Source organism: Diabrotica virgifera, chromosome 10, assembly GCF_917563875.1.
Source record: "Diabrotica virgifera virgifera chromosome 10, PGI_DIABVI_V3a".
Classification (NCBI taxonomy): domain Eukaryota; kingdom Metazoa; phylum Arthropoda; class Insecta; order Coleoptera; family Chrysomelidae; genus Diabrotica; species Diabrotica virgifera.
The window spans coordinates 19,136,143-19,162,344 of NC_065452.1; the positions used below are offsets into that span (position 1 = coordinate 19,136,143).

The 26,202-nt window shown below is 30.8% G+C and overlaps 1 protein-coding gene across 1 annotated transcript in view; it reads right to left on the reverse strand.

Annotated features, from left to right (window-relative positions):
- LOC126878606 (polyadenylate-binding protein-interacting protein 2B) overlaps positions 1 to 26,202 on the reverse strand; it is a 74,474-nt gene that overhangs the window by 29,780 nt on the left and 18,492 nt on the right. The window lies entirely within an intron of this gene.

Consider the following 26,202-nt stretch of genomic DNA (forward strand, 5'->3'; position numbering starts at 1 on the left):
CATTAAGCAATCTGGTATCTCTTATGTTGCGCTGTGTATACCGTTCACTTAGTCGACAAGTAATTCTTAAGGGGTCGACCAAATTGTTAACGTTATGTGCCTTTCTGTTTTTAAAGGTTTGTTAACTATTATTTTTTAATGTTAATTTAGTTGTGTTTCAGTTAAAACACGTCATGTTAAAGAAACGACAAAACACGCCATTCAAAAAACAAAATGTTCACAAAACAAGACTACACTACGATTTTGATGTATATTGTCCAAGTAAAACATATTGTGGAATAGCTTTAAGCCGGTGAAATATGATATTCTTCAAATAAAGATATTAGGTCAAACGCTTAAGAAGTGGCCCTTTGAACGCATCTGTGTTTTTACGCCCAGACCGCCCATCTATTCACAAGTTTCGTGCAAAACGATAGTAGTTTTAGTTCGGTAGCTAGCAGTGTATTAGTACTGGAGTGTACGTGTGTTAAGTGATTCGAGTGTTTTGTTTGCTGTAATTATTTTGAATATTGGTTTAGTATTTCGTTTGGAGAGTGTAAAGTGTTGATTATTGTAATTTAATTAATGTGAATAGTGATGTTGCGCCCGTAGGATAATGTAAATATCGCGTACGATAACGCTGACATTGTAGAAATTGCCAGTGCTAGTGTGAATGTAATTACTAAAAAAAAGTGCCCGTAAAGAAGATTCGAATGCATTTAAATGCTGAAACACAGCAAGTATGTTTGAATGTATACAAAAATCTACGTACGAAATTCGGCTTCGATGAAACACTATTGGCACAAGCCACCTCTGGTTTAACAGAAATTCCACTTTCTACTGTTTATAAAATAGTTAAAAATGAACCCTATCATCGCAAGAAACGATGTGACTACAAATTTTCGAGACCTTTAAATCCTTCACTTGTAAAACTATTGAAAACCACAATATACGACTGCTACAAAAGCAATGAAATACCTACAATAGAAATAATAAGAAAGAAATTGGAAACAACCGGTCGAAATATGAACTGCTGTGAGAAAACTCTTCAAAACTGGATAAAAAATGGGCTTTAAATTAAAAAAAATATAAATAAACGTCAAGCAATAATTATGGAAAGCCAAAGAATAGTCAACAGACGTAATATGTACCTAGAAGAAATTACTAAATATAGGCAAGAAAATAGGAGAATTTATTATTTAGATGAAACTTGGTATGATACCCACGATACAGTAAAGAAAGGATGGACAGATGGTTCAAGCATGTGCATACCAGAAATGCCTGCAAATAAAGGCTCGCGGCTAATTATTGTACATTGCGGAGGAAGTGAGGGATGGGTTCCGAATGCTTTAAAATTATGTGGGAAGAAAATGGAAGATTGCAACGTTGACTACCACAAGAATATGGAAGCTGACATTTTTGAAGATTGATTTGAAAACCCGCTGATCCCAAACTTGGAGAAAAACAGCGTAATAGTGCTTGACAACGCTTCCTATCATTCCCGACAGCTCACCAAAATACCAAATACATCTTCAAAGAAAGCTGACCTGCAAATTTTTTTAATGGAAAATGATTTGTATTTGGAAGATTTTTACACAAAAAAACAACTTATTGAAGTTCTACACACGAAGCAATTTAGAAAATTATACGCTCTAGAGAGTATTGCGAAAAGCATGGACACACTATATTGAGACTTCCCCCTATTTTTGTGTTTTCAATCCTATTGAGTTAATTTGGGGACAATTCAAACCAAGTATAAGGCGTTTAAATACATTTCCTAAATTTGACAAAAAGGTAATTGAGATAATTAAAAAGAAGTAGCCAATATTACCAAAGTAGACTGGCAGAAAAGAATCGCGAAAGTGATTAAAGTGGAAGAATATAAGATTGGGCACTTCCGCATTAATGGTGGAAATCAATTTATTATTGAATTGGGCGATGATAGTGACGAAGAAAATACGGAAGAAGGAGAAAATGAGTTAAGTGTATCATTATTTTAATTGTTGTGTTGTTCAATTCATTTTCCAAGCATAAGTGTAGTAATGAAAAGACTCGATTAAAAAAATATTTTTAGATTTTGTATTTTTAATAAATAAAAAAAGAACGGGGGCATGCTTGCATTTTGTGCTGAATTTTAAAAGTTTTGAACTGTATACCTAAAGTAATTTTAGATCTAATTGTGTTTATATAAAGTTCTTTTACTATCAATAATTCTAACAATAACAAGATTAATTATAAAAGCTATTCTACATCAGTTATTAGTGCAAGCATGCGGTAAGAGGGATCCCTGTGAGGTTAAATGTAATTAAAAAATTGATAAAATTAATTTTAACACATACGATGTTATGCCCTGCTTTAACGGTATTTACCTAAGTATAAATAAATATTTTTACCTACATATTTAATTACCAGAAAAAACCAGATGCCGGCCTAATAGCTTAAAGAAGAACTACCCAAAGCTACAAATCTTACCTATTACACTATATAGATTGCTTGAACTTGTATACCCACACTTAGAGCTTGTCTTCCCAACAGGGAGTCTCAAATTTAACATCAGAAAAACGTATTTCTTCCACCCGGTATAAATTCAAAACATAAAATTGAGTAAACCTTTGGCCAACTGTGTAAATACCAAAACAAAAACAAAAAAAAAAGAATCCGTTAATCTGTCCACGAGAGATTCTCAACAGAAAAATCAACTATTAAAATGAGCATAATTTTAGGTGATGCATAACTTTTGAAACTATGTTTATACATATAAAGAATGTAGTTTACAAAAACCTCTTAAGGTGAGTCCAGATTACTCGTGCTCGTACTCAGGCTTTTACTTGTGACTTGCCTGTATGTGTACTTCAGGACGAGCTGGAGTCAGAGCAGCGCAAGCCACACAAGTAAGATACTCGCAAGATTCCGGCGGGTGTCGGTATATCAAAGGAAATTCGCGTAAGCTTGTGAGTTTATATGGACAGAAATTTTCGCATTTTGTGTACTTATATCACTTGTATTAATCCGGCGTGCATTTCGTGCAGGTTTATGTTTAAAACGAAGTGGAATAACGATAGTCTGATTGATTTAATAAAGCTGTACGAAAAACACGCAGTTTTGTAGGAGAGTACTAATAAATTTTATGAAACCCTAAATAAAAAGAACGATGCATGGAAGGAAATATCCCAGGAACTGAATATAGATGTGCAAGAGATTAAATGCAAAATCACTTCACTACTGGCAACTTACAGAAAGAGAAAGGCTCACCAAAAAGTTGCCCAAAATAATAAATCCGGAATAGGAACCGATGAATTGTATTCTCCCTGGTTTGCCTTTAAACATTTTCGTTTTTTGCACATGAAATATCAGCCTACTTCATCAAGTTGATAAAGCAATGCATACCTCTGGCATAATAAGCGAAATTGACTGCTTGGAAAACTTAAACAAAAAGCTGAACTGGTGTACGAATCACCTGAAGCTAAATATCTTAGCGTTACAGCTAATCGTTCTTTTACAGGAATTGCTTTTCGAAATGTGTTTTTCTTAATGATTTTTGGACAAATTAAAGTTATCAGTTTTTCAAAATTACTAGGCGACATTCTACAAAATGTATGAAAGTGGAGATTTTCAACATTAAGGTCACTAAGTAAGTTACTTCCACTGTATTCGGTTCGACTTTTATACAGTGACATCATCCACCACTAGCGTTACCAGGTGTCCCGATTTGCGCGGGACGTCCCGATTTTCAGGGATCTGGGGACGCGTACCGATTTGTACCTGATCGGGACACTAAATGTCCCGATTTTCACCCACAAAAACCAATTTCACTAGGACTTGCAGTAAATTTTATAACTATGTTATAAAAACAAGGCACTCCTAAAAGCGGCAAAATCGAATGAAAAATATAATTTTAATAAAAAATAAATAATTTACTTAATCTACGATTTTTTCTTGTAATTTCGTCCGGTTATTATTATTATGTAGGATTAAATACAGATTCTAGAAACACCTTGTAGTCCAGTAAATGAACGGGAAATACGGCGATACAGTGTAATTTTCAGGATCAACTCCGAATTGCATGAACATTTAGACGGTTTGTGCGCCGTTGGTTGCTTTTACAAGGGAGTGACATCACCCCTGTTTGGGGGTGAAAAACCGCGCGTTTAAAATAAGTCCGGAGATGGATAAATTGACTAATTCTGAGCAATTTTAGTTCTATAGAATTTAACTTAGTTAATACTTTTTGAGTTATTTACGATTGAAAATGTTTATTTTTCGACAAAAAAATCACGTTTTCAGTAGATTTTCACAAATAACTCAAAAAGTAAGTATTTGGTCGAAAAAAATATTCTTAGCAAAAATGTAGCATAATATAAAAAAATGAAAAAAAATGTGAACTCGTAAATATAGAACCAGCAAAAGTTGTAGCTCATGAAAAATACGTCCTTATTCGTCTAATTCCAAATCAAATAGTTCAACGTGAAATAACCAAGAAATGAAGCACTTTTCGGGAAAACCAATTAAAACTTTTTTAATAAAGCTTTATTTTTATGTTTTAAAAAAGATTCTAACATCAAAACTAAGCGAGTTATGCTCAAAATCAAGTTGACTTCTTTTTTTTTGGTAAAAAAATCGTGAAAATCTCCCCCTATTTAGCACCCCAAATGAAATTAATCGTTACCGCTTTACAAACAATTTACTTTACTTACATATTTTTTAAATGATTGAAAGGGCCGTTCGAGTCACTAATCACGAGTGTATGCAAAATATGAACAACCAATTTTAACCAATTTTGGTCTTACAGAAAAACAAAATGAATCTATCATATTTATAAAAGCAAAACCTACCTACTTTTTACTCCTTGAGATTTTTAATATCCCTAATACTTTTTAAGTTATTTTGAAAAATGGGCATTTTCCAATATTTTAGGAAACTTTATTTTTACTAAAAAACCAATTTTTTTTCAAATCTAAGCACTCCCAACCGGTAAACCTTACAGATCGTATAAGCAATACACATATAAAGTAAATGGTAAAGGAGTAACGATTAATTTTATTTACGGTGCTAAATAGGGGAAGATTTTCACGATTTTTTTTTACCAAAAAAGGAGAAAACTTTAATTTGAGCGTAACTCGCTTAGTTTTAATGCTAGAGACTTTTATATACAACAAAATTAAAGATTTTTTTAAACACTTTAAAAAATTTTAATAGGTTTTGCCCGAAAATTTCTTAACTTTTTGGTTATTTCAAGTTGAAAAATTCGATTTTGAATTTGACGAATAAGAACGTATTTTTGATGAGCTACAACTTTGCTTTTACTGGTTTTATAGACTTTCTGAACATACAATTTTTTTTGCTTTTTTAAAAGCAACATTTTTCTAAAAATATTTTTTTCGATAAAATTACCCGAAAAGTATTGACTTAGTTTAAAAATTATATAGAACAAAAGATTTTTAGAGTTAGTCAGTTAATCCATTTTGGGACTTGCTTTAAACGCGCGTTTTTTACACCCGAGAAGGGGTAACTGCAACTGTCACCCCCCAAGTAAAAGCAACCAACGCGCAACGGTACAAGTTCAACTTTGAAGTAGACAGTAAGTAGAACCTAAAACCAGATTTTCATGCAATTCGGAGTCGACTCTGAAAATTACACTCCAAAACGGTCATTTACTGGGCTATTGTTGTTTATTTGTCCCGATCTACAACCTTAAATCCCGATCTGTTTTTGCTTATGTACCGATTAAAAACAAATCGGACCTGGCAACACTATCCACCACCGTCTTTTTTTTCTCATTTTCGATTTTTTTAACAGAGAATATATCACAATAAAAGCCTCACTTGCTGCCGCAAGCTCGCCCTCTTCCAAATGAACAAGTCTATGTGGACGGTCAAGTGAAAGTAAGAACATGTACAACAAGCTTCACGAGTTCCAAGTAGAAGTACGAGTACAAGTAGGAGCACGAGTAGTCTGGACGCACCTTTAGACATTGAACTTTTAATGCCAATAACAAATTTATGATAATTGATGCCAATACACCGATAAATATACATTCTGGTCAGATACTAAATAGATATTTAACGGGGACAAAATGTATTTTTATTTGTCATGAGAAAGGAGTGTAAACAACAAACTTGTGAATATCATTTTGTCTTGAGTGTCACAACCTTGATAACTGTGTCTCGATTGAAATTTGGATTAGATAAATTAGATATGTATTTAACCCTCCGGTAGCCACGACTCATAAAGTTACATGAGTGGACACACTGCGGTACTTAATGCCGCACGTATAAAAAACGGCATTAGATGTTAAAAATATAAAAATTTTGTTAAAATAACAAAAGAAAAACGTTATTTTTAACATTTTATTGTATGACTTTAACACGTATTCAAAAAATGTATTAAAATTACTGTTCCAGAGAAGAAAAAATCGTTTCACGCAAAATTTAATAAGAATTGGTGGAATCCAGAGTGTAGTAGGGCAATAAAGCAACAACAATTAGCACTTAAACAGTATAAAAAACAAGGAACAATTGAAAATTACATTAACTACAACAAATGCACAGCTATTACTAAAAAAATAATAAAACAAAGTAAAAGAAAAGCATGGAGAGAATTTTGTGTCTCTTTAAATAGAAACACAAATATTAACACCATTTGGAGTCAAATACGAATGTTAAATAATGCCTATAAACCACCCAAAAGTTCAGTTATGGAAGGAGATTGGATAACAAATTTTTTTAATAAAATTTGTCAACCGGATCCTGCTCAAAATATCATATATTCGACTAATGTAGAAGAACATTATTTAGTAAAATCATTTACTATGAATGAATTAGAAGCGAGTATAAAAATAAACAAAAACACAGCTCCAGGACTTGATGATGTTCAATATATCATGATAAGTAAATTGGGAGAAGAGGCTAAGAATATGCTACTGGCAATTTACAATAAAATATGGAATACCGAATGTTATCCATCAAGTTGGAGAGAGTTTATAGTTTTACCCTTTCTAAAACCATACAAAAATCCAGAAATGCAAGAATCATATCGAGGAATCTCGTTAGGATCTTGTATTAGTAAAACATTTGAAAGAATGGTAAAGTGGAGATTGGAGAAATGGTTAGAATCTAATGAAAAAATACCGGCTTCACAATTCGGATTTAGAAAAGGATATTCTACCACAGAAAACATAGGTCATCTAGTAACAGATATTAATCTTAGTTTTACTGAAAACAAGTCTGTTACAGCTTTATTTATGGACATAGAAGGAGCATACAATAATGTCAATCTTAGTATTCTATATAACAAAATGTCACTAATTGGTCTTCCGGAAAGTTTTAATAAAAAAATAATTAAGATGTATTCCAACAGAAAAATATTCCTAAACATTAACAATAACCTGTTAGGACCTCAAATTGCTAGAGATGGATTACCACAAGGAGGCATATTAAGTCCAGTATTATACCTTATATATACACATGATTTAGAAAAAACAGCAAAATTTTCAAAAATTATACAATTTGCAGACGATGTGGTAATTTATCAAGATCAAACTGAAATTAATCAAGGAATCAAAAATATCAATGATAACTACATAACAATTAGTAACTGGGCATTTAAAAACGGACTTACATTATCTAAAGATAAAACTCAAGCCTGTATATTTACTAGACAAAGGAAAAATGTCCCAGTAGAAATAAAATTAAATAATATAAATTTTTCGGTACAAAAATCTGTAAAACACCTCGGTGTCATTTTAGATCAAAAACTTCTATGGAAAGAACAAATAGAAAATATAATTAGGAAAACAGAAAAAGGAGTAAATATCTTAAGAGCAGTTTCACATTCCATATGGGGAGCAGATCCCAATCTCTCTCTTTTGATCTATAGAGCTTATATAAGAGCAATAATAGATTATGGATCAGTATTTTATGCGGACGCAGCCAACTGTTATCTACAAAAAATTGAAGTCGTTGTGAACAAATGTTTAAGACTGTGTTTAGGCGCTCTAAAGTCTACTCCAATAAATAATTTATTTATAGAGTGTTCTGAAATGCCTATGACAATAAGAAGATGCAAACTAGGCAGTCAATTTTTAATTAAATTACTTCATAAAGAATCCAATATAATTGAAAAAATTCATCGATTGTCAATACAAGATTTAATGAATAAATACTGGCAAAAAAAGAAATCACCTTGTATTGCAGAATGCTATCGACAATTGGCTAAGTACAAGGAAAATATTCACACTACATCAATAAACCTAAGCTATACCTATAAATTCGAAGAAACGATGAAAATAGATATAAATTTCCTTCGAGATTATTCGAAATATCCAAATCAAATAAGAAATCTAATGTTTGAAACAGATATAAAATAATTAGTACCAAATTTATATCAAATTTACACCGACGCATCAAAAAACAAGGAGCGAACAGCCTGTGCAATATATGATCCACAAGTTAAGTATAAAAAAATGGTAAAATTAAATATAAACACAAACATATATTCGGCGGAGTTAATAGGTATACTAGAAGCCTTGAAGTATTGTCAACATATTATCACAAATTCAGAAATTGTTATAATAAGTGATAGTAAAAGCGCTTTGTCAAAAATAAAGCACCTGAAGATAACTTCCAAAGCAAATTATATTATTTTGAAAATAATCAAAAATATTAACAAATTAAATACAGATTTTAAAAAAAAAATACGGTTATTGTGGGTCAAAGGACACAGCGGAATTATGGGTAATGAACTCGTAGATTCCTTAGCTAAGCAGGCTCTAAAAGAAGGGACATTATATTGACTACAAATGTACACCTGAAGAAATTAAAAATATTAGCACTAATATATATAAAATAATCTGGAGCAAAGAGTTTGAGGAAATTAAAAAAGGTATGTACTATAAAGAAATTCAATGTACAATACCATCAAGACCATGGTTTGCAATGACAACTCTTCCAAAATACGCAGTGAGACAAATATGCCGTTTAAGATTTAACCATGCATTGATTCCAACATATCTACATAAAATTCATTTAAGAGACAATCGATATTGTCAATGTGGAGAAATAGGTGATGCTGAACATATGATTTTAAATTGCCCTCTAATACAAATAAATATAAATATGTTTATAAGTAAATTATACAGTTGTAAAAATATAATACACCCAATAAATTTAACATATATATAATCACAAATTAATAATACAGAATTAATGCAATTATTTATAGAACATATTAAAAATATAAAAATCAAATTATAAACTAACTAACGTAAAGACCGAAATTAAAATCTATTATAATATATAAATAAACCTGTGTTTATGAAAGGACCTGTGAAAGGATCCAACCCTAAAAAACTGAGTGCCAGGTCTTCCGTTAGGAAGAGGATGACATCTGACTACTTTATGCATGTTAGCTGCAACAACCCTCTCGGAACTGATATCTATAAACTATTTGTTCAAAAGACCTCTTTAACTGGCCTGAAGATGGGACAAATAATGTAAGTACCGAAACCGGTCGCCATTTTTTAAGAAGATTGTGAGTATTGACATTTTTATTACCAAATTGTATAATGGACTCACACTCGCAACAGTTTCATCCATCCATTTAGTTTAAAAGTTATTCTATATTTATTTATGTCAAAAAATGCACAACAACCCCCTCTTAAAACCCACCAAATTGCATTACAATGTTTGCAGTCGTTTCGGAAAAATCGTAAAAAATGTGTCAAATTTTTTTCTTCAACGGATCTTGAAAACGGATGGCGTTACAAAACTTATTTACTAAGTACTTAAACCCCAATCATTTTTCAGTTTTTTACCTATCCTAGAGACGGTGTTACCTTTTTTGAAACATCCTGTATTAAATAAATATATTAAATACGTAGCACAACTTACAAACTCTTTATGTGAGAATTGATCATTTCTGTATACAGGGTGTAACAAAAATACAGGTCATAAATTAAATCACATATTTTGGGACCAAAACTAGTTCGATTGAACCTAACTTACCTTAGTACAAATATGCACACAAAAAAAGTTATAGCCCTTTGAAGTTATAAAATGAAAATCGATTTTTTTCAATAAATCGAAAACTATTATAGATTTTTTATTGAAAATAGACATGTGGCATTCTTATGGCAGGAACCATCTTAAAAATAAATTATAGTGAAATTTTTGCACCCATAAAAATGTTATGGGGTTTTGTTCCCTAAACCCCCCAAACTTTTGTGTACGTTCCAAATAAATTATTATTGTGGTACCATTAGTTAAACACAATGTTTTTAAAACTTTTTGCCTCTTAGTAGGCAAGTATTTATCGAGATATTTTAAATATTTTTCGAATCCACCACATATTTGTATATGGTATAAAAACCTGTTAATAACCTGAAAGTGTATTTATAACTTACATTTTTAGGTATACTTTGAACCATATATTAAAAAAGAAGCAACATCTCGGTAATAGGTGCCTTATCGCAAAAATACGAAGAGGCAAAAAGTTTTAAAAACACTGTCTTTAACTAATGGTGCCACAATAACAGTTTAATTGGAACGTACACAAACAGTTGGGGGGTTTAGAGGAACAAAACCCACATAAAATTTGTATGTAAACATATTAAAAAAGAAGCCGCATCTCGATAAAAAATGGCTTATCGAAAAAATATTGCCTATCGAACCAAAAAAGTTTTAAAAACATTGTGTTCAACTAATGGTACCACAATAATTTAATTGGAACGTACACAAAAGTTTGGGGGTTTAAGGGAACAAAACCCCATAAAATTTTTATGGGGTGTACAAAATTTACTGTTATTTTTTGTTAAGATGCTCCTGCCATAAAAATGCCGCATGTTCATTTTCAATAAAAAATCTCTAATAGTTTTCGATATATTGAAAAAAATCGATTTTCATTTTGTAACTTTAAAGGATTATAACTTTTTTTGTGTGCACATTTTTGTACTAAGGTAAGTTAGGTTCAATCGAACTCTTTTTGGTCCCAGAATATGTGATTTAATTTATGACCTACATTTTTGTTACACCCTGTATATGTATGAAAAAATCTTAAATAATAGATTGTAATATTGTAAAGTCGATATACCTACCGGATATAACTATAACCGCCCTAACTGTACTATAGTAAATATATTTATTTTCGATTCCTTCCATATAATTGTAAATATTTTCCAATAAAAAATTGCTTCCTATTACTCGGTCTACCCTAACGAATCGAACAGCAAACGACAAAACAATGCAAGTGCATAAAATCAATGACCTCAACAGCAATAATTTACAAGGTACAAAGGAGTAAGGTGAAATAATACGAGGTTTTATATCACGAGGTAAAATCACAGGCCAAGTATATTACTCCGGTCAATATAGACATTTAAAATAAAAAAAATTCCCGGAAAGCCAAATATTGGTGGAGAGCTGGGGTTTACCATTACAAATAAAGTTTTAAAATCCCCATTGATCGTATGTGTGCTACAAAAGTTATTCGAGGTCAAAGGTCAAAATTTGAGGTTTTTTGGATTTTTCTCGAAAACAGTAAGTTTTATCAAAAAAAAACCTTAAACCAAAGTTGTAGATCTTAAAATTCTCTACAAAAATGGTATTTTTCCTAAGAGTTGCCATTCCTGAGATATCGTGATTCTAAGAGGTACATTATACATGATATGCACACATTTCCACGCCACCCGTGAGGTAGTGTACTCGGCGCGTTTTTTTTTACCGTGGTTTCCCCTGTGGGCCTGCTCCACTAACTGTCAATGATAATTTAAGGAAACAATACCAGTCAAATTCTAGATATTACCTTATTATTGATATTGCTAATGATTATCGGGTTAACTATTGTTTTGATTTCTTTAGATATTTTAATCAGATTCATACTCTTGAAAGTCTTCTTCGATTTCTTTTTCTTCCTCTTGCTGGATGGTCATAAATTGTTCAAATGTGGCTGAATCATTGGTCTCTTCATTAAAAGGACAGAAATCTTCCTCTATTTCTATTCTACTCAACTGGACATTTGAGCAAGACTGACCTTGGCAATTGGCACAAGCTGGAGAACACAGCAACCCGAGGAGAAGGTGGGAGTAAAGTTTTAATTGGTTCCAGAGTATTATCTATCAATTTCCCTGACGAAGTGTCGCAGCCGGTTATCGCATGTAAAAATAAAATATAGTTTTGGCATTTGGGATAAGCAGATAAACTTTTTGAAGGATATATTTCTGTTCGCTGTTGAGCCCTTCCAGGTTTCAGAAAATAAATAATTCTATCCATTGGAGTCCTTGCAGTAAGTAGTACTAACAAATCAACATCTTCACCAACTATGAAACGAGATTTATTATTAATGTTAGCGAAAAATTGTTGTTGATTAGCTGGAACTGTCATAAATGCATCAAAGATAATCTCGGAACCCGAGACACCAAGATATTTATACTTGTCTTAAGTGCCTGATATGTATCTATAGACCGATCAAATAAAATTACAATACATGTAAATCTTAAATCTTGTACGAGAAACTGGCACACTGTCGAAATTCAATTAAATTTTTAAGAAGATGTAGAGACAACAATTTAATACCAAAGGGCTTGAGGTTACGGCCAGCATACTCAAGCAGAAGACTCCAAAATATTCTACATAGAGCCAGTTTATCGATGATTCGGGAAAGGTTACAATTTCATAGGTCAAATTTATTTTTTATCGAACAAGACATCGTAAGTATTGAAGATTTACTTTTCGGAATGATATCAAATTCTGATTTTGATCGAATTACTTTTAGTTTACAAATAATTTATCAAAATTCATACCAAAAACAAAGAAATATACATTTAAATAAATTTAATATTCTTTTAGAACAAAATAGTTTACATGCTTTTGATAACCTAAATAGAAATAATGATATATTAGCGACAGTTGTCAATCTATCAAATAGAAATTTAAATGCAACTGAAAATTTGGTATTGTCAAAAGGTTTAAACTATGCTGTTACTCATCCATCTATTCCAAAATTAGACATAATTAGCTCAGTAGAAAAAATATCCCAGTGTTTACCAAATCATGAAAAAGAACAATATAGGGTACTATGTAAACTTGAATTGGAAAAATCTAATAAAATTGAACAGAACATCAGCAAAGAGGAAATGAAAGCTTTAAAAACTTTAAAAAATGATGACTCCATAACAATCCTACCAGCAGATAAAGGAAATGCAACATGGATCTAATTACAAATGGACCTTATACCAAATTAGCAAAGGATCCAACGAAGACACTGGAAAAGAAAATCTATAGAACTTTATTCAAATTTAAAAATGATCTAACGTACTATCAAAGAAAATTAATGACACCTCATTACAGTAAGACACCACATTTTTATGGAGTACCGAAAATTCATAAAGCGAATATTCCACTTAGACCCATTTGTAGTACCATCAATTCTCCTTGTAGTGAGCTATCAAAATTTTTATTAAATACTATAAAACCATTTGCAAATAATAATGACACATTTATAAAAAATACACAACATTTTTTAAGCAAATTAACAAATATTGAATTTAATCCAAATAATATTTTAGTAAGTTTTGACATAAACAGTTTATTTACAAATGTGCCATTAGATAAAACTTTAAACATAATTAAAACGAAGTTAGAAAATGATAATACATTGACAACTAGGACAAAACTAAATGTATCAGCTATAATGGAGTTATTGACATTATGTACTAATAATACCTATTTTTAACTAAATAATGAATTCTATAAACAAAATTTTGGTCTAGCAATGGGCTCTTCTTTATCTCCATTATTGGCTAATATATTTATGGAGGATTTCGAAACTAATATCATTTCTAAACAAAATTTAAAACCCACAGTATGGTGGAGATATGTAGATGATGTGTTTTCAATATGGCCTCATAGATCAGAATTGTTGGATATATTCCTGAATATTATAAACGATCAACAAGAGACAATAAAATTTACAATGGAAAAGGAATACAATAACACTTTACCTTTCCTCGATGTTTTAGTCTCAAAGAAGGATACTGGATATGAGACTTAAGTGTATAGAAAACCAACACACACCAACAGATATCTCAATTACAAATCAAATCACAACATCAACGTTAAAAAGGGAATCATTAAATCCTTATATGATAGAGCCAAAATTACTTGTTCTAACGAAAATTCATTTTTAGAAGAGAAACAATTAACATCTGTTTTATTAAAAAATGATTATCCTTTATCGTTTATAAATAAGGAATTGTCAAGATTGGATCGAATGGAACAGAACAACTTAGAACGGGATCCTACAACATTCACCAGAAATAATACGAGGAAAATAACAATACCATATATATAAAAGGACTATCCGAGAAACTTAAAACAATAGGATATAAATTCAACATTTCAACAACATTCAAAACAACAAACACATTGAGATCTATTCTATCTAAAATTAAACCTAACAATGAACAAGAAAGAACAAAGAATTGCATTTATAAAATACCTTGTGAATGCGAACAATTTTATTTAGGTGAAACATCAAGACCATTAAACGTTAGAATAAGTGAACATCAGTCTTATATTAAAAATAGAGAATTTGATAGATCTCAAATATGTCAACACGCATGGGATAATGAACATAGAGTTCAGTAGAGAGATTCAAGTATAGTCCTGAAAGAATCAGATAGTAAAAAGAGAAAAATCAGAGAAGCGGCTCTAATTATGCTAAATGAAACCAATTGTGTCGCAAATTCCTCGGTAGAATGCAGTAGGATGTGGTTACCCATACTGAAAGAGGAAGTCAATAGAAAGAAAATACTACGATTAGTAAGTCAATAACATATCGAGTTGGTACAAATTTTATATTTTAGTATTACTTATTGTATATCTATGTATTATTAATATTATTTATAATTTAAACATAATACTTACGATGTCGGGATAGTATCACGAGGTTTTTTCCCGGTTTTCCCTCGTGATTTACTATGAAATCTCTAACGCGAGAATTTTACTGTCATCGTTGCATTTGGTTGTCTTTTTAAAGACAGATCACATGCTATGATTTTTTTGCGACGGATATTCTTGAGTTGGGATTGATTTCATGTAATCGAATGAACTATATTTTAGTAAAGTCGTCCCAGGAACGCAACTCATAAATATTGGCGATATCATTTTAAAGTCTTCTACTTTAAAATGTATAATATACGTCTGAATTGCCAATATAAATGAGTCAGATTAAATAAATTATTAGAAGAATTTTTTTACTTAGCAACAACATTTTTGTTTATTATAGAAGTATTTTGTATTTTGACAACGAAACCCGATTTGGGCTTCGAAACGTTAATAAATTCATTTTTTTAGTAAGATTGTGCCTTATTTCCCATAGAAAATAGTTAATTATAAAAATGCCACAAGGAAATAGCTTCAGAACAACATGTAAATCAAAATGTAATTCCGTACAGGTTGGAATAATTTTTTTATCAAAGTTTAGGTCCAAGCAAAAGATATTTTCAAGAAAGTATATGATTCATATGAGGGGATCATTGTTTAAATAATTGAAAATGGGTAATTTTTGCACAAAATTTACTTGTTTTAGCGGCTGCGGTAATTCGTGTTTTTATTAAGGATTTTACAATTTATTTCTGCAAAGATGATGAAACAGTCTTTTATATGAGACTTACTAAATTAATTTTGACTCTTAATTTATTTAAATAATTGTAAATCAAAATTGAAAAACATATTTCAAAAAAAATATTATTTGCAATATAAATAAGCACTATAAAATATTTTGTTTTGCAGAAAGAGTTGCGCTATGATATTACTATAAATTGACAAAAAAATTGGTTGATAAATATTGAGTAGTTTATGAGATATTTAATTTGTTTATAAAAAATTACCATTTTTTCAATTGCAAAAACGCGGTTGTTGCCGATAGAGTATACAAGTTTTTAAAGTCTCATTTGTTTTGTTTTTATAATATGTTTTCGATAAATGTATTGACAAATCAAAATTTCAATTAAAAACCCCTCCAAAATGGCGTTTGAAAATTGGTGTAATTTGTTTAAAATTTATTTTTTTAATAACATCACCGGGATTAAAAATTGTGAAATTATTTTTCGATATTCGTATTCTTGGTAATTTTTGACATATTCACAAAAGCATAAAAATTTTCTAGAAACATTTTTGGCCGAGATAGCTTTTCCCAGTTTAAAAATTCAGAATTTGTTGTATTTATCAATATTGACATTTAAAAGTAGGAGAGTACATCTATTATCCTTACTACTTAACAATGTCATTTATACACATATGTAATAAAAATTGTAGAATATTTTGAAAAATGATGATTTTCGTAGCACCTTAAATGAAAACTTTTTGTCTGAAAATTGGAGGAGGAGTAGTTTCCAATATCTCCGTTAATAATGGGCCAATTTCAATGTTTTCAACATTTTTTTTCTGTTTTCTGTCAGCAGTAGAATGTATTTTGAGTTAAATAAATTACATACATTCTTCTTTTTGTGTCAATTAATTTAATTCAAAATAATTTTTCTTGGACACCCAAATAAATATAGTATAAGTATAAATAATTATGTCAATGTTAATATTACTGAATAGAGAATTGAATAACCTTTTAAATGAGCTAGCTCACGATCCCTATTCCCTATTTAAAAATAAGGGGTGGGGTTTGTGGAAGGGAGGGGGTTGACAAATGACAGATGTATGTACCGCAAAAATGTGTTCCCCTTAGATCAAAAATCGGCCTATTTCGTCATTTCCTTAAAATCTAATAAATACTGCCAAATATCAAGGTGGATTATTTTCTTTGGCTCACACTGTATATATTTTAATATTCTAGACAGAAAAAAGTCTAACACATTTTTAATGCTAATTCAGTATTATTTTTTTATTTTTTTTATAAAAAATCTTTTGTCTCAATTTTTATTTCACATCCAGAGAAAAAAAATTGAAAAAAAATTGTTTATAACAAATTGACGAATATTTTTATTGTTAAAAGTGTCATTTACTGTGTCAGTTACTATTTTTATAAGCTACCATAAACTAAAAAAAAAACATTGAAATTGGTCCATTATTAACGAAGGTATTGCAAAGTACTACTGCACCACTCTTCATGTAAAAAGTTTTCAGTTAAGGTCGTTACGAAAAACATTATTTTTTTAAATATTCTAAAATTTTAACTCTATGTATAAATGACATTAAGTAGTAGGGTTGACAGATGTACTCACTCACTTAAATGTTAATATTGATAAATAAACAAATTATGAATTTTTAAACTTGGAAAAGCTATCTAGAAAAGCTTGGATGTCAAGCTATCAAAAAATGGATGTAGAATTTTTTTTCTTTTGTAAATGTGTCAAAAACTACCAGGAACACGAATATCGAAAAATAATTTCAAAATTTTTAATCCCGGTGATGTTATTAAAAAAACAAGTTCTAAACAAATTACACCAATTTTCAAACGCCACTTTGAAGGGGTGTGTAATTAAAATTTTAATTTGTCAATACATTTATCGAAAATATACATAAAAGAAAAAATAATGAGAACTTAAAAACTTGTATACTCTATCGGCAACAACCGCGTTTTTGCAATTGAAAAAATGGTAATTTTTTATAAACAAATTAAATATCTCATAAACTACTCAATATTTATCAACCAATTTTTTTGACAATTTATAGTGATATCTTAGCGCAACTTTTTGTGCAAAACAAAATATTTTATAGTGCTTATTTATATTGCAAATAATATTTTTTTGGAAATTTGTTTTTAAATTTTGATTTACAATTATTTAAATAGATTAAGGGTCAAATTTAATTTAGTAAGTCTCATGTAAAAGACTGTGTCTTCATCTTTGCAGGAAAAAATTGTAAAATCCTTAATAAAAACAAGAATTGCCGCAGCAGTTAAAAAAGTAAAATTTGTGCAAAAATTACCAATTTTTAATTATTTAAACAATGATCCCCTCATATGAATCATATACTTTCTTGAAAATATCTTTTGTTTTGACCTAAACTTTAATAAAAATTTTATTCCAACCTGTACGGAATTACATTTTGATTTTATTTTATTTTATTGGGCTACTATATATACATGGCTTAGGAAGCTCTCAGACCAAATGCAACACATACAATAAAATTCATACGTAAAATGTTGCACAGTTCATAATAGCGTACATCTGTTTATACTCAACAGAGATAACGTACCATAACACATTTTATCATTATGTAGAATACAGGAGCGTGCCAATTTTGGAACTTCCGAATATCAATCAGTATTTGAAATGTCTTCAAGCGAAAAAGATGTTATTGTAGCTTGGCAATTTTTAAGAAGATGTCAGAGAAAAGAAAGAAAAATGCGTCGATGACGCACCCACTGAATGCATTTAACATTATTCATAGTCCAGCAATTGTTTTACATGAACAGACATGAACATTTTTGCTAGGAGTGTTTTTTTTTATAAAATTACTTACTTTTTGAGTTATTTGCAAGAAACCGTATAAAAATGTGTTTTTTTTTTAATGAACATATTTACTCTCAAAAACTCGACACGTTTTAACTTAGTGAAAAAATGCTATAGAACAAAAATTGCTTAAAATTACGTAGTTTATCCATTTCCGGCCTTATTTTGAACGTATAATTTTCACCCTCGGGAAGGGATGAAACTTGCCCCACATGCTACCTACTTACATATGTGTATGAGAGATTTTCATGTTATTTTAAAGGGTTCTTTACAAATTTATAGGTTTTGCAATATTTTACCGTCAGCATTAATTTTAAAAATATCACAAATTTTTATTTATATAAAAATTTTTTTTTTTATATATTATTAAAGAAAGAAATATGAAAATAAACATGGAGAAAACAAAGATAATGGTCATGGGAAATGAGGATAAACAAGTAAATATAGAGATAAATAACCAGAAATTATAACAAGTAACAACATATAAATACCTGGGTGTGAAAATATAAAATGGAGGAAGATCAGAAGAAGAAGTCAACGAAAGGATAACCATGCCGTTCAGAATCTACTACAGCTTAAACAGAGCATTCATTGGAAAAAAGGAGTAAGCAGCAGGATGAGGCAAGGATGAGGCAAGATGAGGACAATGATAGAGGTATATAAAACGATCTTCAGGCCAATCCTTACCTATGGTAATGACAGCTGGGTGCTAACACAATCATCGAAAAGTAGAATAAACTCAATGGCCATGAAGTACCCAAGAAAAGTAAAAGGAATTACAAGACGCGATAGAATAAGAAACAGCATTGTAAAGGGTCGTTTAAACACAGCGATAAATCAAACAACTTATCAAGGTCAATCGAGTTGTTGCAACTTATCATTGTGTGTAAACGGTGCATCGCACAACTTATCAAAGTTGGAGTTGGGTTGAAGGTGGTATCGCATTGAATCGCAGCGTCTAAACAGCGTTTCAACTTGTCATCACAACTAGTTGCTGTGACTTATCGTTGTGTTTAAACGACGCTTAAAGCGTCGTTTAAACACAACGATAAGTCACAGCAACTAGTTGTGATGACAAGTTGAAACGCTGTTTAGACGCTGCGATTCAATGCGATACCACCTTCAACCCAACTCCAACTTTGATAAGTTGTGCGATGCACCGTTTACACACAATGATAAGTTGCAACAACTCGATTGACCTTGATAAGTTGTTTGATTTATCGCTGTGTTTAAACGACCCTTTAGAGAAGAACACAACTTGGACTGAAGCGAAGCGAAGGGCTAAGAATAAACAAGAGTGGAGACGATTTGTATATGATATAGATACATGAAATTTATTTTTTAAACACCTTGCACCGTTAAGTAGAAAGATTTAGATTATGTTATTATGAACATATAAAATTATTTACTACTTGGACTAAAGAAAAATGGGATCTGTGTAACAATGTAATAAATTTAAATTATACTAGAAAATAACATGTTTTTTTCTCTGATTCTGGCCTTGATTTAGAACTAGAACCTTTAGCCACGTAATTGGATAACTTATCACTAACTCAGATGTAATGTGTAGTGTGTGTGTTGAGTAAGTGTCTTGTTACTTTGCAAAGTCGACGTCATTGTCTTTGCAAAGAGACGCTAATTGTATCCGAACGTCTGCGGTCCAACATAGTTAGAATCTCTAAAAAAATGATTTGTCAAAAAACTGTAAATAGGTGTTAATCTGTAAACATTAGATAGATAAGTCAACAAGCACGTTTATCCTTTTAAGACTTTTTTACGTTTATTTTGTAAGTAAACAAATCATTGTAAAAAATTGAATTAAATAAACGTATTATTATCTCAAAACTTAAATAAATTTATCCTATTATCCCTAATAATTATATTCTACGCCCTAATTCCAAACACACACATTTGCACATCTGGGCACTCTTTACTGCCCTTTTCTTGAGAATCCGATCGCCGTTGCATCGGAATTCTATAGGAATTTTAGTTTAAGTGCGTTCAAGGGATGCCTGTTAACCGTTGAAACATATTAGACCAGACTATGTCATCGTCCCCGTGAGGTAAATTATTCCGATTCGTATTTTTGTACAAACCTACTCAAAAACAGGTCCTTATAACAAATCCACAGGGTGGCGGGAAGTGGCGCGGTCGGAAAATTGTTTAAATAATTTTTTAAAACAAATTCAAAAAATCAATTTTTTCACTTCGTAGGTATAATTTTTTTAGACTCTTTGGGTCATTATAAGCAAAAAAAGTCGGTTGTATTTTTCTCTAAAATTGATTGTTGTCGAGTTATACGCGATTTAAAAGTTAAAAAACGAGAGAAAATGGCCATTTTTAAGGCTTAATAACTCGGTTAATAGTACATTGTGTACCTAGTAGGAAAAGCTTAACATTCCCGGACGATGTAAAGATTGCTGTCGAGGCGCAAGCCGAGACAAGGGAATACAGAGTCCGGGAATGTTGCTTTTCCTGCAAGGTATACATACTATTTTTTCGAAAATCTAACATTTAAATTATATTAAAATAAATATGTTAAAATTTTCAAATAGACATATTCTGACTCAAATATTCTTGATGCCACCAAGTACATGTTTTGTAACTATAGAAACAAAAATATTGAATTGTCAAATTTGACGTATTTGCGTATTTTTGACAGTACTTATAATACATTTGTTCTGAATCTGCTGTAAGGAAAAAATATTTTTCTATGGATGTTATACAATGTGCAACTTCTCTCACTACTTACATACATTCAAAACGAACAATTTCTTATGCAGTGAGAAAAGTCGGCCATTGCAGTGGGAAATATTTTTTCTCACGGGTTCTCGTACGGTTTTCCATATCGTCGTCTTAATACTATAACTTGATAACACGAAATTAGTAGTTTTGAGATAAACGAGTTTAAAGATTTTAAAGATATTTGTGCTGCTACCATGATGTTGGTAAAATACGGAATTCACTCTGCGGCTCTCAAATACTGTTCCTTAACTTTTTGGCAACTGATCTATTTGGGAATACGGTGCAAATTTGTTTTCCAATATGGAAAAAACCATGAAAAATTAAAGTTATCAACTTTTAGCATTACCATAATGTTAACATTTGGTAATGTCGCATGTTGTGTCAAGTTGCATATAAGTGAACACAACTAATATTTTATACATTATTTTGTTGAAAATTAGCCCCCTGCCATGGGGGTTACCAGATCTGCTAACAATTCTCGAATTCTTGCATTAAAATGAACCGAATAAACAGATAGCAATTATGTGGTAAGCTCAATGGTTTCAGAAAAACATGTGCTACAACTAGATAACTCGAGTTATCTAGTTATAGCATTCAGTGTATGTCGTATTCACGATTATTTCGATTAAATAATAGCTTGATAACTTATCTTTGTCAACTTTTAGCACTGAATGTTAGGGGCATTTGAGTTTTATCAACTTTCGTCAATCATAAATAAATACTTAACCCGTTTGGAGCGAGCTATTAAGTTTTTACACAATATGGAGGCAAATAAAATACATCTTGTGAACTAGTTATCTCAAAAACATCAATTTTGGAGTTATTAAGTTATAGTACTAAGGCGACGATATATGATCGCCGTTTCCATGGTAACATGCGCAATACAAGCACAAGTTAATATTGTCAAATAAAATGTGTTGGAGCAAAACTTACCAGGAATTACCTTTCAAAACTGTTCGAAAATAACTGTTAATTAGAATTTTAAATAAATAAGGTAAATATATAAATTTTAAGAATATTAAATAACTACATGTATATGTATTTTATTTCAATTTATGTATATAATATACGTAAAAGCACCTAAATTATTCAATTTTGAAGTTTAAACTCATGACGTCATGACACAACCGCATCCATAGAAAAAGTACAGTATACAACACATGAGAAAATGACATATTTCTCCCTGTTGTACAATATACTATTCCTTATGTATAGTAAGGAATAGCTATTTGTATAACAAGGGAGGAAAGTGCTACTTTTCCTCCCGAGAATGAAGTTTACTGCCCGACGCGTAGCGGAGGGCAGTAATCATTCAAGGGGGGAAAAGGCACTTTACTCCCATGTTATACATATGGTTTTTCCACCTTCCTCAAATAACAAGTCATTTTTTCATTTTTACTTAATTTATTTATGTAACTAACCAACAAAATTTATTAAAACTAAAACTAACAAGTAGGTACAATATAACTGTCAACTGTCAAATATAAGTCAAATTATTAATGTAAACATTGTTAAATCAAAATAACAATTTACTGTTTTTTACCATTCTGCAAACTACTGGGTGTTTTATAAATAAACGTTAAAATGTATAGATACTTAAGTAATAAAAAAAGATATTGCACAGGGCGTTCAATAAGTTATATTTCATGAATGAAATACTATGACGCCACTTTTACTTTTCCTCCCTATTGAGGAAAAATATTTTCCTCCCTAGGGAGGAAAAGTACAACTTTGCTCCCTACAATCAGGTCCGGAAAAGTATACTTTCGGTAGAGGTGGGTGGAAAATAACATTTTCGTACAGTTATTTTTCATTTCCAGGCAATGGCTAAGTATAAGGAAATATCGAACGTTTCTTTCAAAAATATCTAAATTCCTGACCGATTTTCGGAAAAAATTATTATTATGAAAGTTAGAAAGTGAAAAAATAAAAGTTTAAAGTCCCCTTACATGATCCTGAAAAAATGTGTGTCATTAATTTATTACTAAGTTGTTATTTTTAATTATTAACAATGAGCGCTGAAAGCGTATTTAGGCGGCTGTCAATGTGAGTGCGAAAAATATGCACCATTCCGGCAGTCCAATGGTGCATCTTACTCGTACCCACATTGATGGCCGCCTCAATACGCTGTTAGCGCTCATTGTTAATAATTAAAAATAACAGCTTTTTAATACATTCATGTCACAAATTTCTTCAGGATCATGTAAGGGGGCTTTAAACTTTGATTTAGTCACTTTCTGACTTTCATAATAATAATTTTTAACAGAGTTAAAGCCTTGAAAATAACTATTTTCGTGTTTTTCAAATTTTAAATCGCGTATAACTCGACAACAATTAATTCTAGAGAAAAATCATAAGAGATTTTTTGCTCATAATGTCCCAAAGAATCTAAAAAAATTGGTACGAAGTGAAAAAATTGATTTTTTAAATTTGTTTAAAAAAATTGTTTAAACAATTATCCGACCGCGGCACCTCCCGGCACCGTGTATTTGTTATAAGGACCTTTTTTTTAAGTAAAAACGTTTGTGCAAAAAAAGACGGATCAAAATAATTTACCTAACGGGGGCGACGATACAGTCTGGACTATATGGGATGTTGCGTGTTACATATATCGATCGGATATCGCTTTTGGTATGAGAGCTTCCTTATTATATGTACATAATATCATGTATAATGTGATTCTTAGAATCGCGATATCTCAGGAATGGTAACTCTTAGGAAAAAAATCATAAAGATTATTTTTGTAGAGAATTTTAAGATCTACAACTTTGGTTTGAAGTTTTTTTTTGGTAAAACTTACCGTTTACAAAAATAACTTTTGTAGCACACTTACGATCGATGGGAATTTTTAAAATTTTATTTGTAATGGTACAACCCAGCTCTCCACCAATATTTGGCTTTCCGGAAATTTTTGTTATTTGACCACTATTTTTATGTCTAAATTGACCGGATTATATTTGCAGTTGGTAACAGGTACACACCAAACGAAATACTGTAGCATGAAGAAAGGTCGAGTTGGTTAATTTAATGGTTATTGAAACACCCTAAGTTGTCAATGTCAAAATTAGCACCCAACAATAAATAAATTTTATGGATTTTAAAAGAGAAATAGACGAAGGTAATCGTAACATACACACATATATTATGGTTGGTACATTATAAATCCCGATGCACGTCATCCGCGTCATAGCAAGTGACGTCACATTATAACAACACAAAATATTTAGCACGAACAAAAAAAAACGAAACTGTTTGTAACAAAAGGTTGAAAATCAACATATTTATTATTTCTAAACAAAAAATTAGCATAAAAACAAATATATTTCGAAAGCATTACTGCCGTGCTAAGCCCAAAGGCGGTAACTGATTTTGTATCGAAAATGAGATTTTTGTATTTCTAGGTAGAACAGGGTATTTAGTATATATTTACAAAGTCTTTGGGTTGTAGAAGCATTATATTTTAAATAAAATTGCAATTTTGTTAGCGGTATCTACACTTTTCAATTAAAATACTAAGCCATTTGGCGGCAAATGTTAAACACTATGGCGTTTTGACGGTATCTGCTACAGTTGTCGTCTATACTTCGTCCAATTTACTTACCGTTGCACGTCATCCGCGTCATAGCTTGTAACATGATACCAACACGAAATAATTAGGCGGTAGGTGTGTTATTTTTTAGAATCATTATGATTCTAAAAAAGAACACACCTACCGCCTAAATATTTCGTGTTGGTATCATGGTACAAGCTATGACGCGGATGACGTGCAACGGTAAGTAAATTGGACGAAGTATATATACCTTAGCATATTGCACTTACCGCTAATATACTTTCAAGAATGCTACGCCTACATTTAGAAACCGCCAAATCGCCTTAGTATTACAAAGTAAATTCCGCCTAATTTACATGGTTAGATTATTGTGTTAGTTAAAAGAGTTGTGTTAGTAAAAGAAATAATTAGCGATGATGGTAAGAACTTTTCGAGATTATTATATCTAATGAAATTTATTTTCATTTTTGTTTATATTATTTCAAGAATTAACCAATTATGTTGTCCTAAACAATATGAATCTGCGCCAAGTGGATGATTTATATCTTGAATTAGGCGGTAAGAGATTTTCATATTTAAAAAATATTCCTTTTTTTTAATTAGGCTTTAAAAACTTAATAATATATCCACACGCTGTCCACAAACATTTTTAGAAAAAGTGACTTAAAATATTTTATGTTTTTTTAGAAAATCAAGTAGAGTCGAGTAAGAGTTGTGAAACACGAGGTGAAGCCACTGAAGACAATATTATAGAAAGAGAATAATTATTATTTATTGTAAAGCAATTACAAGAGGTGGAATAAAATTATGTTCAGCCTGTACAGGCGCAAGGTTTGTTTCATATTTAAAGTTTTCTGTAATTAACCTTTTGTTGGTCGTACATAGAATTAGCAGTCCCAATGATTTACATTTTTTTTTGTTTAAATACAAGCTATTATCATTGTTTAACTAGACAATGTCTAGTTATACAATGCTATTATAGATACGGTATTGTAGATTTGGGATATCTTTACTTAATCTTTTGAGGATCCTTTACCTAAGTTTTATACAAAACTGCTGGTTTTATTCCTTTATAAATTTTTGAAGTTATACTTCTTTACGCGCGATATGAGGGTGAATTTTTATATGTTAAAACCTACGATCCGGGCGCATGCGCATTATAACTTTGTTCTGATTGGATGTTCAAATGACATGTCAAAAATTATCCAATATGGCAGCTGTAGCGCAGCTGTGGTTTGGACGGTTGACGGTTTGGTTATGTATGGTTGTTGCGTTTTAAAATTTGTGGGAAGAGAAACAACAAAGGTTAGTTAATAGTTATACTGCCTTTTTAAATAGTGTTCATATTATATTTTTGAAGTTATACTTCAAAATGTTTTAATTTATGTATGTATCAGTCCAGAAAAGGTGTGGAAAGAATATATTAGTGTTTTTAAATATATTTTTCTACAAACGTGTTAAAAATGCA